This window comes from Neovison vison, chromosome 11 (assembly GCF_020171115.1).
Source record: "Neovison vison isolate M4711 chromosome 11, ASM_NN_V1, whole genome shotgun sequence".
NCBI lineage: Eukaryota > Metazoa > Chordata > Mammalia > Carnivora > Mustelidae > Neogale > Neogale vison.
The window spans coordinates 106,724,223-106,740,659 of record NC_058101.1 but is presented as its reverse complement, the minus strand read 5'-3'; the positions used below and the strand labels follow the sequence as shown (position 1 = coordinate 106,740,659).

The 16,437-nt window shown below is 34.9% G+C and overlaps 1 long non-coding RNA gene across 1 annotated transcript in view; it reads right to left on the bottom strand.

The window, feature by feature from the left end:
- LOC122889337 overlaps positions 1 to 16,437 on the bottom strand; it is a 61,989-nt gene that overhangs the window by 40,717 nt on the left and 4,835 nt on the right. The gene's annotated exons all lie outside the window — the stretch shown is intronic.

Sequence of the window (16,437 nt, the reverse complement as noted above, 5' to 3'; positions counted from 1 at the left end):
GCAGCTCACATATTAATCCAACAGAAATAACTTCAGATGAGGTTCTAAAGGTCCTTTATTTTTGTTAGTCTTCTCTGTACTTTTATTTCTCTGCTTTTTGGATTTCAATTAAATTGTCAAAATCAATGGGTTAAAGCTGACCCTGTGAGGTAACAATCAGAAGACTAGTATGTTGACTCCATCTTTAGCCACCTGTGTTGTGGTTACTCATGCTTAGTGAGTGTTTGCTTGGTCTGTCAGATTTGTAGGCATGACATTAGAACAGTAATGCACCATTCTCTCACTGATATCCATCACTTCAATCCCACAGTATCTATGAACTCTTGTGTGAAAAACCACTTTCCTGTCACAGATGAAGATGTGAAAGGAGAAAGGGTGATGCGAGACAGCATCCTGTTACGCCTCAAATAGCTACAGTGAGAGCATTTATCAAATGCTAGCCATTTCTACACTTTGTTTTTAAAACCTTAGATACATATGCAGGATAAACAGTTTATTTCCTCATTTTACAGATCATATAGCTGGAAAATTTCATCTTTGGGAATCAAATTCATACTGTCAAAGTGACAAAATCTGTGCTCTTGCCATTATACAATACTGCCTCTGTAAAAAAAAACCTGCCATGTGAAATTTTCCTTTTTACATACCAAATATCCATCTGCTTTTGTGTTCTAACTGGGCTCATTAGAATGTTATTTTTTAAAGACTAATTCAATATCTAATTTTACAAAATAGGAAACCAAAACATAGATTTACAGACCTATCCAATGCCACATAATAAACACATTTAATGATATAGCTTAATAGTGTTAGATAGTAGTTATTTAATAAGATTTATAATTTGTCCTGGTTAATCAGCAATAGATGTAAAAAAGGGTTAAAAGTTAAGCTTCACTTTTCCCCAAACCTCTATAGAAAATAGAAGTTTTTATTTTGCATCATTTAAATGAATTCTGGCAAATAAATGCAATCAGAGATAGGACTATATTGTAGTGTGTCTTCTACTTAGCCTAATTCTACATCTACTTGTCCTCATTATTTATGAAAATTGGTTCAAGTGTAATCTCATTATGTTTGTTCTCAAATGGAAGCTAACGTCAGAAATTATATATCCAACATGCAAATGGCATTTTCTTTCTGAACACGAAACAGGGAAAGGATGCCATGAACTTTCTGTAACACAAATCAAATTGACATTATTTACTTGAGACCATAGCAGGATCCACAAGGGTTTGGATATTTTTTAATATCTTCAATTAGATATAATGTTAGTCACTGTGTGAATTAGGCTAGGAAAGATGGTTTTGCAGATACTGTAGAGCATGAAATAAAATTCACTTCATTAAGGAAAGAGGTTAAAAAAAATCACATCTTACTTTCCTTTTTTTTTTTTTTTTTTTAGTGTCTCCAAAGATTTCTGAGACCTAGATAAATTGTTAAACAGTGTTTCAAAGCTTTATAATATTTACATGTTAACCCTACAGGAACTACTTGGTTAGAAAAATAGGAAAAATAGGCAATATTTTGCAGCACTGTGAAATTCATCCAGAATCAAAGTGGCCAAATGCAGCTAAGCATAACATAATTTTAGTGGCTTATATAAAATATTGCTAATTTGTCCAGATTTTAATTGGAAAAACCTATTCTTCTACCAGAGAAATGATACCATTCAAGCCAGAATGCAAGAGGTAGATAGAACATTAAGTAATGATGCTTCTTCTATATGCCAAGGAACTGTGTAAAGACAGAAGGGTAAGTAAAATATTGGAAGAGAAACATGTGCTCATACTGTACAGTGAATAAAGATTATATATTTCTATAAGAAGAGACATGTATGAAGTATTTAAAGGTATAAGTCTTTAAATAAGCAATTCACCAAAATAAATAAATAAGCAATTCGCCAACAAATGTATCTCAAGAATCTGTGCGCTTGCAACTGTGATTGGTCCAGTGGGAAATACAATGGCCTATGCATGCCTCCTGCTTTCAAGGAGTGCCCAGAGAAGTGACAAGTAGAAGATGCTGCAACAGTGAGCCATAAAAGTACAGCCAACAGAAACAATAATATTTTCCCACTGAGGCCAAGTGTGCTTCACAGAGCCATTTCGTATTCAGCTTTATAACCTCTAACATAGTAACTTTTTGGAAAATCCTTTGATGAATATCTAGAGTACTTTGTGTGGATATGGTAGCTGTGTAATCGGCAAATACTTATTCTCTCTGTGCTTTGCACATGCAAAATGGGGATAAATAACAGAACTTTCCTGTACTGTTATGAGATTGGGAAAAAAATGTACAAAAAGTGCTTAGCCTGATCAGAAGTTCTCTCACTCTGTATCAGTCGTTGTTGTTGTCACCACCATCATCACATCGCAAAACTTGCACAGACATGTTGTTAATGGATAGAGTTGAAGGAGAATAAGAATAGACTTGTCCTCCTTTTTTGCAGCAGTTCTCTTGTGGGGAAAATTGTGACTGTGTACATATCTTAATAGGGAACACCAATATTTGACATTGCAATTGCAATCACTCTAAAAAAAAGAGCTGTTTATAATTCAGTTCCATAAACAATCACTGAGTATGTGAATGTGACAGGCATGGTAGTAGGCATGAGCATACAAAGATAAATAAAACACATCCCACTCCCAAGGACTTAAGAGTATAAAGGAAGATTCTGACATTTAGTATCTTGTGATCAGCACTCTGATACAGCCATTACAGAGTGCTATGGGGGCAGACTGGAAGTAGGCCTATCCCAGTCTGGAGGAGAAAGGAAGCATCTGTGAAGATTTCTTGGAAGAATTATGCAATGGATGAGTTATATTTAGATGAAGGATATTGTAAGAACAAAGCAAGGAGTCTTGCACAGGCATTGTGTTTTGAGGGAACTATAAGTAGTTTTAAGAGCCTGGACTAAAGTGTAGTGCAGCAGACTTGAAAGGAAAAGAGTGTATAAATGTCAGCAAACAAATCATGAAAGGATACATGAATGAGGGAATGAGTAAGTAGGCTCTGGTCCCATACTGATCTAACAGTGAGAGGCAGTGTGAGCTATGGAGTAAAAAGTCAGATGGCAGAGGAACTATGGAGGCTTCTAGCTTTTATCACATTGGGCTCAGGGAGACACTAAGTCACCACTCAAAGGTTCATTTACTCCCATGTAAAACAATCCTAGCTGAAGCCTGATTACATTCTTTAGATTTCCATTTCTTATTCAGTCAGAATTAAAGACTGGTTATGGCCTAACCTAGCCTTCTAACAAAATCAAGGAATTTGAACTTGACCAAATAAAAAATAATTCAAAGTAATTAAATGCATTAAGTATAAAAACAATATGTCACCTTACATTTTGGAAATCCCCCCTCAGCAGCATGTTTCAGGATTACCATTCAAATGCACAGATTATAATAGGAAGTAGTTGAAGGCTGCAAGTGCAAAGTGACAAGACTTGTCTGAGTATAAGCAAGAGAAAGTGAGAACCTGAACCAGGTCAGCTGCAGTGGGGATGGACTGTAGGTAAGTCAAAGAAAGAAACTTAGGAGACAAATCATTAGGATTCCTGACTGATATACAGAGAGCTGAAAGGAGATAACAGGTTCTACTTGCTTTGGTTTATTTCTGATATGTTGAATATTCTGGAAATTTGAAGTCTAATTGACAACCATTTAGGATCAGGCCCATCTCTTTAATGTGAGTGAACTCTAAATCCTATTTGGACTATAACACCTTTCTCTTAAAGATGCTCTAGCAGCAGATCATGGGATCATACCAGTTTTACCTCTCATTGTCAAGGACTATAAGAGAATAGTATTATAAATATGATTGTATTCTCTATTTTGCATCAATCTCCCTGACCAGATTTTGTGCATATATACACATATATATGTACATATGATTAAGACAAAAACTTATGAATAAGACTTGTGAATATTTGAAAATCATCAAGGGAGTAAAAATAAATACAGAACAATTCTACTCTAATATCTAAATGCTGAAAGGACCTCAAACACATAATTATTGACCAACTAGGACCTTTATACAGTGCTCATGTTTCCATATAATTCATGTTCAGTATGAAATTTCATGACAACTTTTAAAAGCCATAAAGTTTCTGTTTTTATTTTGATATCAATTTTTGTTCCAGTGATATGTGGGAAGCAGGAAGTACAGGTCTGGATTAAGAAAAGTAGAGTAGGGGTGCCTGGGTGGCTCAGTTGATTGAACATCTGCCTTTGGTTCCCGTCATGATCCCAGGGTCCTGGGACAGAGCCCATGCAAGGCTCCCGGCTCAGCAGGGAGTCTGCTTCTCCCTCTTCCTCTGCCTCTCTCCCCATTCATGTTCTCTCTCTGAAAGAAAGAGAAAGAGAGAGAGAAAGAGAGAGAGAGAAAGAAAGAAAGAAAGAAAGAAAGAAAAAAAAAAAGAAAAAAGAAAAAAAGAAAAAGTAGAGTAACCTTACCTGTAAGTATTCTGATTTGATGGGTCTGGGGGTGGGACTTGGAAAATTTTACCTTTTAAAAAAAAGCTTCTCAGATGGATTTTATGTGCATTCAGTGTTGAAAGAACAGGTTTCCTAGATAAAGTATAAATCCCTTATTATGCCATTTATGGTCCTCTATACCCTGATTCTTACCTGCCACCTTAGCCCCATTTCCCCACCATAGTCTGTACCAAATAGCTTGCAATTCTCCAGTCATATTAGACTGAGTTGTGCCTACCTGCCATGTTTGCCCATATAATTCAAGAACCCAGCTTAAAATTGATGACCAACTCCTTTGGTTTCTCTTCTGTGCTGTAAGAGCTCCCACCACTGCATCATATGAACACTATATATCAGGATCAGAAATACGCCATTCAAAGTTGACTGCAAGTTGTAGACAGTTGGCAAAACTTAACTCTCAGAAAAAACTGCTCCTGTATTTGAGGAAAAACACTTTAGCAGAACTTCTGTTTATGCAAAGAAAAGATCCAGATCCTACTCTGAAGGGGAAATGGTCAGCAAAAGAAGAGCTAAAAGCCCTAGTATAATAGGATTGTAAGGAATCTTGGTTTACTGGAAAAAAAAAATCTTGGTTTTCGGGAAAAGATATTCTGACAAGGACAGCTTCTGATGGAGAGAGAGGACAGAGTCCTGGATTTCAGAGTTCTTAGCACAACCAAGGCAGCAGATTGAATTCGGATCCTAAAGCAGAGGCTCTTAACCTGATTGTCTGACTTGGTGCTGACTGATGGGCCTAAGCCAGGAGGGTTATTGGAGATAGAAGGAAATTCAATACGTCAAAGTGCCTCCTGCATCTTGTCATAAACAACAGTACTAGAAGTGTTCAAATAAATATTTGGTCTCCTTAAAAGTTGTAAAAGGTGATTGTTATTAGCTTATCTAAAACTCTAAAATTCCCTGGTGTGGAATGAAGTAGGATTTGTAAGCACACTATGAATTGGAAGTAGAGACATGTCATGGGGTGGGTTTGTTTGCATTCCTAATCCATAACCTTTATCGAATATCAACTACACTAGGTACTGGCTATCTCTTGGCTCATGTAATCCTTGCTATAACCTGTAACATTCAGTCATGAAATAAGGATGTGGAAATAGAGACATAGAGAAGTTAAGGTCAAAACATCTAGCAAGAGTGGCAGATTGAGTTTTGACCCTTCTCTGAGCTCACCTAGAGCCCACGCTTCTGAACACCACGTAACTTAAGACAATGCAGTCCACAACGGCAAAGGTCAGGAAAAATCTACTGAAAAATGTTTATCATGAATAGTAAAGAAAAGAAGATTAGAAATTTACCAAGTATACATTTAAGTATGTCACTGGCTGCTAAAAAAGCACATATGTGCTACAAAATAAATAACAAATAAAAATTTTATTTAGGACCTATTTCACAGTAAAAGCAACCTCTTGTTCTCTTTGTGGCTAAGCTGCTTTCTCAGTAATAAATTTAATTTTGATGGAGTTAAATTTCTTAGTATTTTACCTGTAGCACTATAAATTTTAATTTTGTTGAAACATATCTATTTCCTTGTTCCATATTGTTCCATTTAATGGTATTCCCCAGCCTTAAATATACTAAAAAAAACTCCTCTACCCAGTAAGTCAAACTTGGGAGTTTACAGAAAAAAACCTTCATTACTCCTAAGTAATTCACTTTCTTATTTTTAAGGAAGGAAACATTTTACCAACACTTTAAAAAAGAATCCACATGGAATAGAAATTCTTCTAATTTTAAGAAAGGCTTCCCCACTTTCCCCACTAAAAATACAAATTCCCATAAATATGAGACAATACTGATAAAGCCACATGTACATAAAGTATAGACACCAAGCTCCTTTAGTATTTCATTAAGAGATATTCCTACCATAACACCCATAAGATGACCTATCTGAAGGGTTTTTGATTTTTGAGTTATACAACACAAATTGAATTTGAATAATATTGCATTATGTGTCACATAGGTTTCAGTGGCTACCATTTAGCACATCTTCATTTACACAGAGCAGTAAGCTATAGCAAATACATGGTGGTTTTGGTAAAGAAAAAACTATCAGAAGGTAAAGGGCTATCAATGGATTTGAGCTAACCAAATCAATAAAAGCTATTTGTGTCCCCACTTAAAATTGCTGGAAAATGGTGTGTGGAGTCCTAAGGAGCAGGATAAGGATAAAGTTTATTTCCTTTCAGACTAAGATGCAGTAGAGCATTCTTTGCCAGTACAATACTCCAAGGGTTAGCTTTGGTAATTAAAACCATTCACCCTTATTATTAAAGTTTATCTATATTTAAAATCTGAAGTCAGCCAGCATGAAGAGCTAAATGATAATTAGTTTAATAAAACTATCCAGGGAGGTTATGCGATCTAGCAGGAAACATGGGAAGTCAGTGAGGTGGGTCTCCATCTCAGCTCTGTGACTAAGACCTATCTGTTACTGTAGGCCACAGTCTACCCTCTATAAAATGAAAACTGTGTAGGCAAGACACTAGTAATACAGCACTGCTGTCCTTCCTCATGTCTGGCCAACAGCCCATGTGTTGTTGACAGGGTATTTTCTTCTGCTTCCCCTAATGCTGGTCTTCCAGTTTTCCCAAGGATACACTGCCTCCCAGTTCACCTGCTACCCATTTTCCAAATGCTGACAGGAATCATTTTACTATTGGGGAAAAAAGTTTGATTTACTTTTAAATATTTTTAAATTGTTAGTGTATATCTAATACTTGTCTTGCATTACAGAGCTTATCAAGTATTAATGCTCTTTGGGGAAGCTGAACATTCTCAGGTACTGATGTTTCATTAGAATTTCATTTTTACTTTTATTTATTCTTCCTAGTTATGTATGTCCAGATTAGTATTAAAATATATTTTCAATAGATTACATTCCCAGATACCTACCTGCAGGACAAATAGAGAAGACAGCTGAGATCACACTGAGTAAAGAGGAGCAATTTAAGGCAGACATAAATAAAGTAGATGATTAAGAAAAGATTTCAATTTTTGGATCAGTAAATAATGGATCTCTTTTTAAAAATCCCTCTTTTTATTTCTTTCAGTTAGTGTTTCACAAACTTGGATATTAAGTACCTATAAGCCTCATTAGTGGAAAGATCACTGATTTTGGAATCAGACAGATTTCAATTTGAGACTCAGTTTTGCTTTTGAGACCTGGACAATCCATTCTTGCTAATTCTCATACCTGCCACTGATGAAATAAGGATAATAGAAGGCTGTAAAATTTAAGGTTGATATATAAGTACCCAGCACATGGCAAACATTACATTAGTTGTTACCCCACTCCCTCTGAACTCCTAACCCTTACCCACCAACACACAAAGGTGTCAGGGAAACAGAAATGAATATGGCAATAGCTAATAGGCTGTAAATTCTATAGGGCAGATACTGATACTCTTTCCTATGTACTTTAGTTTCTCCAGTCCCTGGCTCTGTGCCTGGCATATTTTACTTCAATGTTTGTTGGGAAAATATGTTGTGTCTGTATATAGGAACTTACAACCAATACTGGTTAAATCAGATGTTCTCAGAAAAAGGAAAGAAAATTAGACTAAAAACCACATAGAATGTAACACATGCAAACACCTAGTAGGGAGAGGTAGATTAGTGCAAGCCTAGATTCTCTGAGAAGGAGTAGGGCCCAGAAAAAGAGACTACAGGAAATATTAGGAGTTAATACGAATGAAATAGAGAAAGAATAAGTCACCCTTTTACACTCTCTGTCAGATCTTCATGAGTCTTCAAGAGAGGAAAGATCTTTTGAATTAAAATTTTGGCCTCCATGGAGGAAAGATTTTTATCATGAATTTGGGTCATTGCTGAGAAAGATCTTTAGACTAAATAACTAACATCAGACATATCATCTAGGGAATCAGTGGCCTGGCCCAGTCTTGAGGTAGGCAGGATGTATTCTTGAAATGTTTATTGTCTCAGGCCTCATTTTCCCATCTGTGAGTAGAGACCAATCATTAGGGTTACTCATTCAAAGTTATTTGATTCCTCACAATGATTTTCTCCAAAAGTCCAAAACCTTTACCCGTTCAGAGCTCTGAGAGAGGAGTGGGGTTTTTCTTCCAGCTATTAAAGGACTCTTTAAAGTACCACAGAGAAGACATACTTTTCACTATACCAAGTTTGCCTGCTTTAATTTTTATCAGGATAGGATTTATTCTAAATATGTTAAATAATGTTTGAAAATGGATTCTGTTATTGTGAAATAAAAATCAGGATTCTTTTCCAATATGGTCTCAGAACACAAGTTAGCAAAGCTACATTGTTACTGAATCATTCTAGAATAAAGATCTGGCATGTTTAAAACCTGGAGGTAGTCCACTCCATTAGTACCCTCTGTTATCCATTTGTAAATAATTCTCCAGAGGTTTGGCTTGCTCTTTTAATAATTTAACAGGCTGGACTAAAGCACATGCATAGAAGTTGTCCACTTACCACCTTCACTGCTACTAAGGTTAACGAAGGTACCATCCTAGTTTACCTGGATTTCTGCAAAACTCCCCTTAATTGTTCTCCTTTTCTCCACCCTCACCCCTCCTGAGCCCTACTGCCTTCTCCATATAGCAAATGCAGAGATAATAATAAATCGCAAGTCTTGTCACTCATCTGTTTAAAATTCACAATGACTCCCCATTCCGTGCTTCATAAAAAACCAAAAGCCTTATGGTGGTCCATATAAGAATGGATATAATCTCCCAAATTGTCTCTGCTTTTCCTTCTTCTATTATTTTCCCCCTCATTCTCTTCTTCCTAGTCATACTGGTTTTCTTGCTGTTTCACAAAAATGTCATGAATGTTCTCACTTAAGGATTTTGTTCTAGCTGTTCTCTCTGCCTATGATTCTCATTCTTTAGATGTTTATATGGCTTTTACCTTCACTTCCTTCATGTCTTTGTTCACATGCCATTTGCTGTTTGAGGTCAGCCCTGACTTAAATCTACTTACCCTTTGCAAACCATGTAACTCTATTTATCCTTCTAAACATCCGTCCTTAGCATTTATCACCTTATAATAAACAAAAATTATCTTATTTACTAAGATTATTATTTGTGTCCCTCTAATCCGACATAAGCTCAATGAGGGCAAGATTTTGATGGTTACTGAATCTTCACTGCCTGTAATAGTTCTTGGCATATAGTAGGTGATTAATAAATATTTTAACTAAATAATGCACATTTTAATAAGATGTAGGGACATAATAAAGTCAAAAATTGTGAAATGCCAATAATTAAAGAAAAGGATTATATATTATTTACCAGTTGTATGAAATGATAAATGCAAAAGAAATCTAGAGAAAGAAGTTTGTGTAAGATTGCCTATAGAATGTAGACTTTACAAAGACTGGATTTCCTTGTTTACTATCAAGAGATTGAACATACAAGTGGACAATGGCCAGACCATATATAAAAATAGAACTTTAACCTAAAATCTGCAGCAACTTACCAAGGAAACCAATCCCCTTAGCAATAATAAACAACCCAGGAAGCCAGCTTGCTGTAGGAAGCTAAATAATTTCTGTAACAATCAGTCCCAAAATGGCCAGAACTTCATTAATAACTGACAGCTTTCCTATTTTTTATCTCTGTTTCCAACTTAGGACCAACCAAAGAAAGCCAAATATGCGCCCCCTAACCAGTCATATCGGATGTCCCACTTCTAGTTAGCCCACCTCTAGATTCCCCTTCAATCAGATGGGAAGCCTTCTCTTTTTTTCCATTGTAAAGCTTTCCCATTTCCTTTGATTCTCTCTGCCAAAATACAAGCTGACAGTAGCTGACTGCTTTACAACAGAAAACTCAAAATAAATAACATTTGCTTTCTCATCTGGTTAGTTTTTGTTTAGTATGTCTATTATGTTCTGAACTCCTAGAATGTATACTACATAGTAGGTGTTCAGTGAATATTCATTCAACAAATAAATGAATAGAGGATTAACATCATCAAGGAAAATTACACTTAATGTCATGACAGTTTTTTAAACTTGCTTTCAAGGAAATAATAGGAATTGTTTCCCATGTACACTTCCTCCTCAAGGCTGTTTAAGGTTTTCTTAACTTTCTCTTGAAGAAAAAGAGAAAACTGCATTGTAGCAGTAGAAGACAAGTCTTTTGATGGGTATTAAGGAGGGCATGGATTGCATGGAGCACTGGGTGTTACATGGAAACAATGAAACATAGAACACTACATCAAAAACTAATGATGTCCTGTATGGTGATTAACAATATAATAAAATAAAAAAAATAAAAATAAGATAAAATAAAATAAAAAATAAGGGATAATAAATGTAGCATCGATGGGCAAGCTTTCCTCTGCATTCTGCTCATTGATTTATCTTTGGTATCCTTAATGTTAAAGATTCCACATAGTTGGTTGGACGACTACCTTCGGCTCAGGTCATGATCCCAGACTCACGGGATCGAGTCCCACATCAGGCTCCCAGCTCCACGGGGAGTCTGCTTCTCTCTGACCTTCTCCTCACTCATGTTCTCTCTCACTGTCTCTCTCTCAAATGAATAAATAAATTCTTAAAAAAAAAAAAAAAGATTCCACATAGTTTATGTGACAAAAAAGTATCTCTTCCCTATTTCTTATCCTCTCTCTCAGAGGAGTTGTCATGATCCACAAGTGGTCTAGGCCAGCTCACCAGGAAACTAATAGGTTAGAATCAAAATCCCAGTTAGCAGTGGAATGTGACTGTTTGCCTATAGCATCTCTATACCCTGGACGACAAGTGTGTAAAAAAGTTGCCTGTGACCATAGTAGGTGGCTGGTAGGAAACCTAAAGGCTTCAGAATATTGGCTACCTTTTTATCATTTTACATTAAACATATTTTCCCAATAGAATTTGTTAAAAGGTACAGGGGCTGGAAATGGAGAAGGTGACTGGGTATGAACATGGGGAACCATTAAAAATGTGGTCTACAGATTACAATCAGATTTTTAAAAGGAATTTGGATATAACACAGGTACATTAGGAAGTAAGGAAACAAGTTCTTAAAAAAGGAAACAATACAATATACTGGTGTTTTAGGAAGACTAGTCTGGCAGCCGGTGGCATTTGCTAATAAAATTAAATTGCCAGATTTCAGTAAAATTAAATAGACTAAGTGACGTTACCTCAATTTATTTTAAATAACTTTCTGGTAACTATTTTGGATCAAATGTAAGGAGGAAATTTCAAAGAAAACAAAAGTAAGTCTATCTTTTACTTTTAACATCAATCTTTTTTCATTGATTCATTTTGTATCACAATGTAGTTTAATTTTTTGGTAATGAATTAGGGCAGGCAACTGATGTTATATGCCTAAGAAAAAGTTAAGGTGTATTTAAGATGATTAAAGAGTTTATATGGTACACAAAGTAAGCTTTTTCAAATATTAATCATCAGTACGTGCCTGTGTATGTGTGCGTGAGTGCACATACTTGTGTGTGTACATGAAAGGGGGGGGGGGAAGAAAGAAGGATGAGAGATATTTAAGATGATTAAAGAGTTTATATGGTACACAAAGTGAGCTTTTCAAATATTAATCATAAGTGTGTGCCTGTTTTATGAGTGTGTGTGAGTGCGTGCACGTGTGTGTACATGAGAGAAAGAGAGAGAGAAAAAAAGATGAGAGATAGGTGAAAAATGCATCACTGTGTTTTGTCTGATAACTCAGTCAGAGATAGTTAATGACAAGTTAATAGCTTAACAGGAAATGGAGTTTCCCAGATTTGAGAAAACCAATGTAACTCACCCACCATATTCTTTTATATACATTTAGTAAATGTATATAACTGTATTTTAGGATCTCCGTTCATATTTTTAAGACACATTTCAATGGTAAATAGAGACAGTAACTTGCTAAATGCTTCAGCAGATATAACTGCATTAAAATTTGGAGTTAGACTCAAAAGGCAATTACAGGTGGTGATTAACAACTATACTCATAAGTGAACCAGAAACTCAACACAGGTAACTTTCTTTATAAATGTTTTATGGCAATACTATTATAAAAAGGAACATTAATTCTTTAATCTACTATAGTTGATTTTCAGATATTAAATTGCTGCTCTGACCTTTTGAGCTCCTGGTAATCAAAATACTAAGAACTGCAAACAACAGCATTCTTTGCTCCCAGAAACACTCAACAGCTCTTCTATGATTGAGAAGAGTATTTAAGACTCATTTGTCAATATTCATGGTCAGGAGGCATTAGGTAAAGACATTTTAATGGTATTAGAGCCTATATTGTAATGAGAATTTACTGGGAAACCTGAAGTTGTGTGTGGTACAGGTTGTTGAAAAAATATAAAGAGCTGCTATAATATCATCTAAATTTTATTTTTACTTCAACATTTATGCTACACATTTCTAGGAACTTTTGACCAAAGAACTAAGTTTAAACTAAACCATCTCACCTTCTAGCTGTGTGACCCTAATTATATTCCTTCTTTTTTTATGTTTATTTGTTCTTAAGGGTAAGACCTATGATCCAGGGCAGTGGTAAACATGAAATAAAGCATTTTTTTAAGTATTAAAAGAGTATTTGATACATATTAGCATCTTAGAAATGAATTGAATAAATAATATGACAATTTGAAAAAAGGAATGAGTCAGCAAAATAATTTTTGTAATGAAAACTGGATAGTGTCAGTCTCCCTTACTTCCTGATTGTTTTCGCTGACACCACTTTAAAAGCCTCACAGTAAAGTTTAAAAGAGCACAATCTTAGGATGCTGCTGATTGGCTAATTTAAGTTCAATCATTTACTAGCTATATGTAAACTTGGATACATTTCTTTATTTCATTATACTTCATTTTCCTTGTCTGTAAAACAGAGATAAAGCATATATATACAGAGTCTTGTAGGATTAACTAATATAAAGCAAAGAAATCACATAATACCATCCTTGGGTCATGGTATTTGCTGAATAAATGTTAGCACATGTTCCCAAGTCTGCGACCTGGGGCGGGGTCTTCAAATTGAATATACGCAACTCTTGGAGTACATGAAGTCCTTCTAAAGGTTGCATGAGCATAGAGAACTCAGTGAAGTAACCAGACATCCTGGTTTATCGCAGTCCCCATTTATGCCTATTATTGCTCCCCTTTCATAAGTATCACCCCTCTTTACCCTTAAAGTGTGCTGGCTTTGTTAATAAATGTATGATCCTCTTAGTTCTAAAAGAATCAACTCCTACATTCTCAACTTCCCTATAAACTCTTTCTTAAAATAATTTCTCTAAAGATGCTCCTATTTCTAAAAATGATTTATTTAAAAATGGTCAAAGTCATGCCAATTGTTCTTTCCCATATTGCCTTATGTAAGTCACCCTTCTCTCACTTTACACAAAATAAACTGTATCTTTTCCCTGTCTGAGGTTTTGGAAAGAAAAGCTTGAGAGAGCAAAGCAAAGAGGGCATTGATAAGTGTTATACCCAGATAGCCAGTCCATGTCCAGCTTCCAGATCTCTTTCTTAAAGTTGGAACTCAGAGGTCAAATGAGTGTCATAGGGATGTGTATTAAACCATTTATTTTAGGGGGGTGGGAGGTTGGGGTACCAGGTGGTGGGTATTATAGAGGGCACGGATTGCATGGAGCACTGGGTGTGGTGCAAAAATAATGAATACTGTTATGCTGTAAATAAATAAATTTAATTTAAAAGTTATTTGAAAAGTTAAGCCATACCCTACTTGACTGAAAGTAAATTTCATCGGCTTGATAATGAGGATGGATTTTGCCTACTAAATTTACAGCAAATATTTTGTAGTTTTAATGAGCTAGGTTTACGGTTCCAACACTTTTGAAGTAAATATGTTTAAATTACAAGTTAAAATATTTCTTCAAAAAGTAATGTACTAGAAAGTGTGTATTAAAATTAACAACATTTTGATATTTTCAACCTTTTCTAAACATATCATGGCAATTCTAGCAAAAGAGTTATAAGTGTAATTAGTAGTCATTTGGTAAGTCTAGATAAACTTTTTTTGGTATATTTCCCAGAAAGTGAAAAAGTGAATGATTCACAGTAACTGGGTAAGAAATCCTTTAGTGAGTCAGATGGTTTCTACTTTGCTTTAAAAAATAGAACTGGGCTGCCACCGGTAAATCATTAAAAATATCTTTTGGTGAATGCTCACTATGTGATTTGTGATATATATCTCTGAATGGATTCAACAAATTGAGTGGTATTGCTATAATAAACTACTTCCATTTTCATGAATTTATTGGTATAAGTCATTTTTCTCATTGCTTATATATAAATATGAAAAATTATTCTGGTAAGAAGTAACATGTCTTCACAAATCCATAAACAAATTTTAAAAAGCCTCATTATAGGTTGGATTTTCAACAACAAAACATTACTTTGCACATTTAAGAGTTCAGTCAGAAGACTGACTATGTTATTGTAATAAGCAAAAAGCAAAATATTTTTAATTTTTAAAATTATGAAAAAAAATTTTAGATGTGCATTTGGGGAAAAGTTTGAAGATCACTGACCTAGAGAATATTTCTGTCCCACTCCATTTTTCTAATATCTGTCCTTAATAATTCATAAATATTACTTTTGGGGCACCTGGGTGACTCAGTGAGTTAAAGCCTCTGCCTTTGGCTCAGGTCATGATCCCAGGGTCCTGGGATCGAGCCCCGCATCGGGCTCTCTGCTCAGCAGGGAGTCTGCTTCCTCCTCTCCCTCTCTCTCTGCCTGCCTCTCTGCCTACTTGTGATCTCTATCTGTCAAATAAATAAATAAAATCTTTTTAAAAAATTCACAAATATTATTTTTAAAGATTATAAGTATATTTATTTCATGCACGAGATTTTTATTTCTAAATGTGTTATTAATCTTGTAATTATAGTATCTAAAGAGCCTACAGAAAAAATTACTAACTCTTCTTTATGGCATTTATGATCTCCCTAGTATTATCTTAATCTTTCTCAAATTTTCCTTCATTGTTTTCTAATACAAAAGCCGGGGGGGGTCTCTTAAACATGTTCTAACTTGATCCACTGCCTTTGTGCACATCTTGAAATAAAATTAAACTCTCTCATATATATTCTTCCTCCTACCACCTTCCACAAGCATGTTCCAACTATGTGGAGGTACAAGTTATTTTGTTTCCTCCATCTAAAATGCCTTTTCCCCAATACTATATGATTTCACTGATACATAGAATCTAAAAAAACAAAACAAATGAATAAATAAATAAATAAATAGCAGAATCAGATCTATAAATACAGAGAGCAAACTGATGATTGCTAGAGAGAAGGGGTTAGGGGGTGGAAAAAGGAGGGTGGCAGATACAGACTTCCAGTTATAGAATGATTTAAATTGAGGGAATAAAAGGCACAGAATAGAGAATATAGTCAATGATATTCTAACAGCATTGTAAGATGACAGATGGTAGCTACACTCTGGTAAATGAATCACTATATTGTACACCTGAAACTAATGCAATATTATTTGTCAACTATACTCAAATTTTAAAAAATTAAATATGGCATAAAGAGGAAAAGAAAAAAACCACACAAGATAATAATATTATTTTACCATCCAATAAATAATTTTGTTAGCTCTTAAAAAACAAAATAAAATAAAATATCCTTTCCCTCTAGTTTCCATTTCTCCAGCTATCAAAATCTCCACTCATTCTTTAAGATCACTTCAAACATTACCTGTTTTGGGAAGACCTCTTGGATCCTCCAAAGTTTTGAGTCCCACCTTTGTGATCTTATTGAATAAGTTTTCATTTATATTACTCATGAAATACTCTATTTATTTATATTATTTCCCTCCCCAATCAGAATATCAGGAAAAAGCCTTAAAAAATATTTATAAAGTAAAACAGCTTAGAGTCTGTTGAGTTTAGTTTGAATCATACAGCAGAAACTAACTGAATACTTATTGAATTAATATCTCTCAGGCAAATAGTAA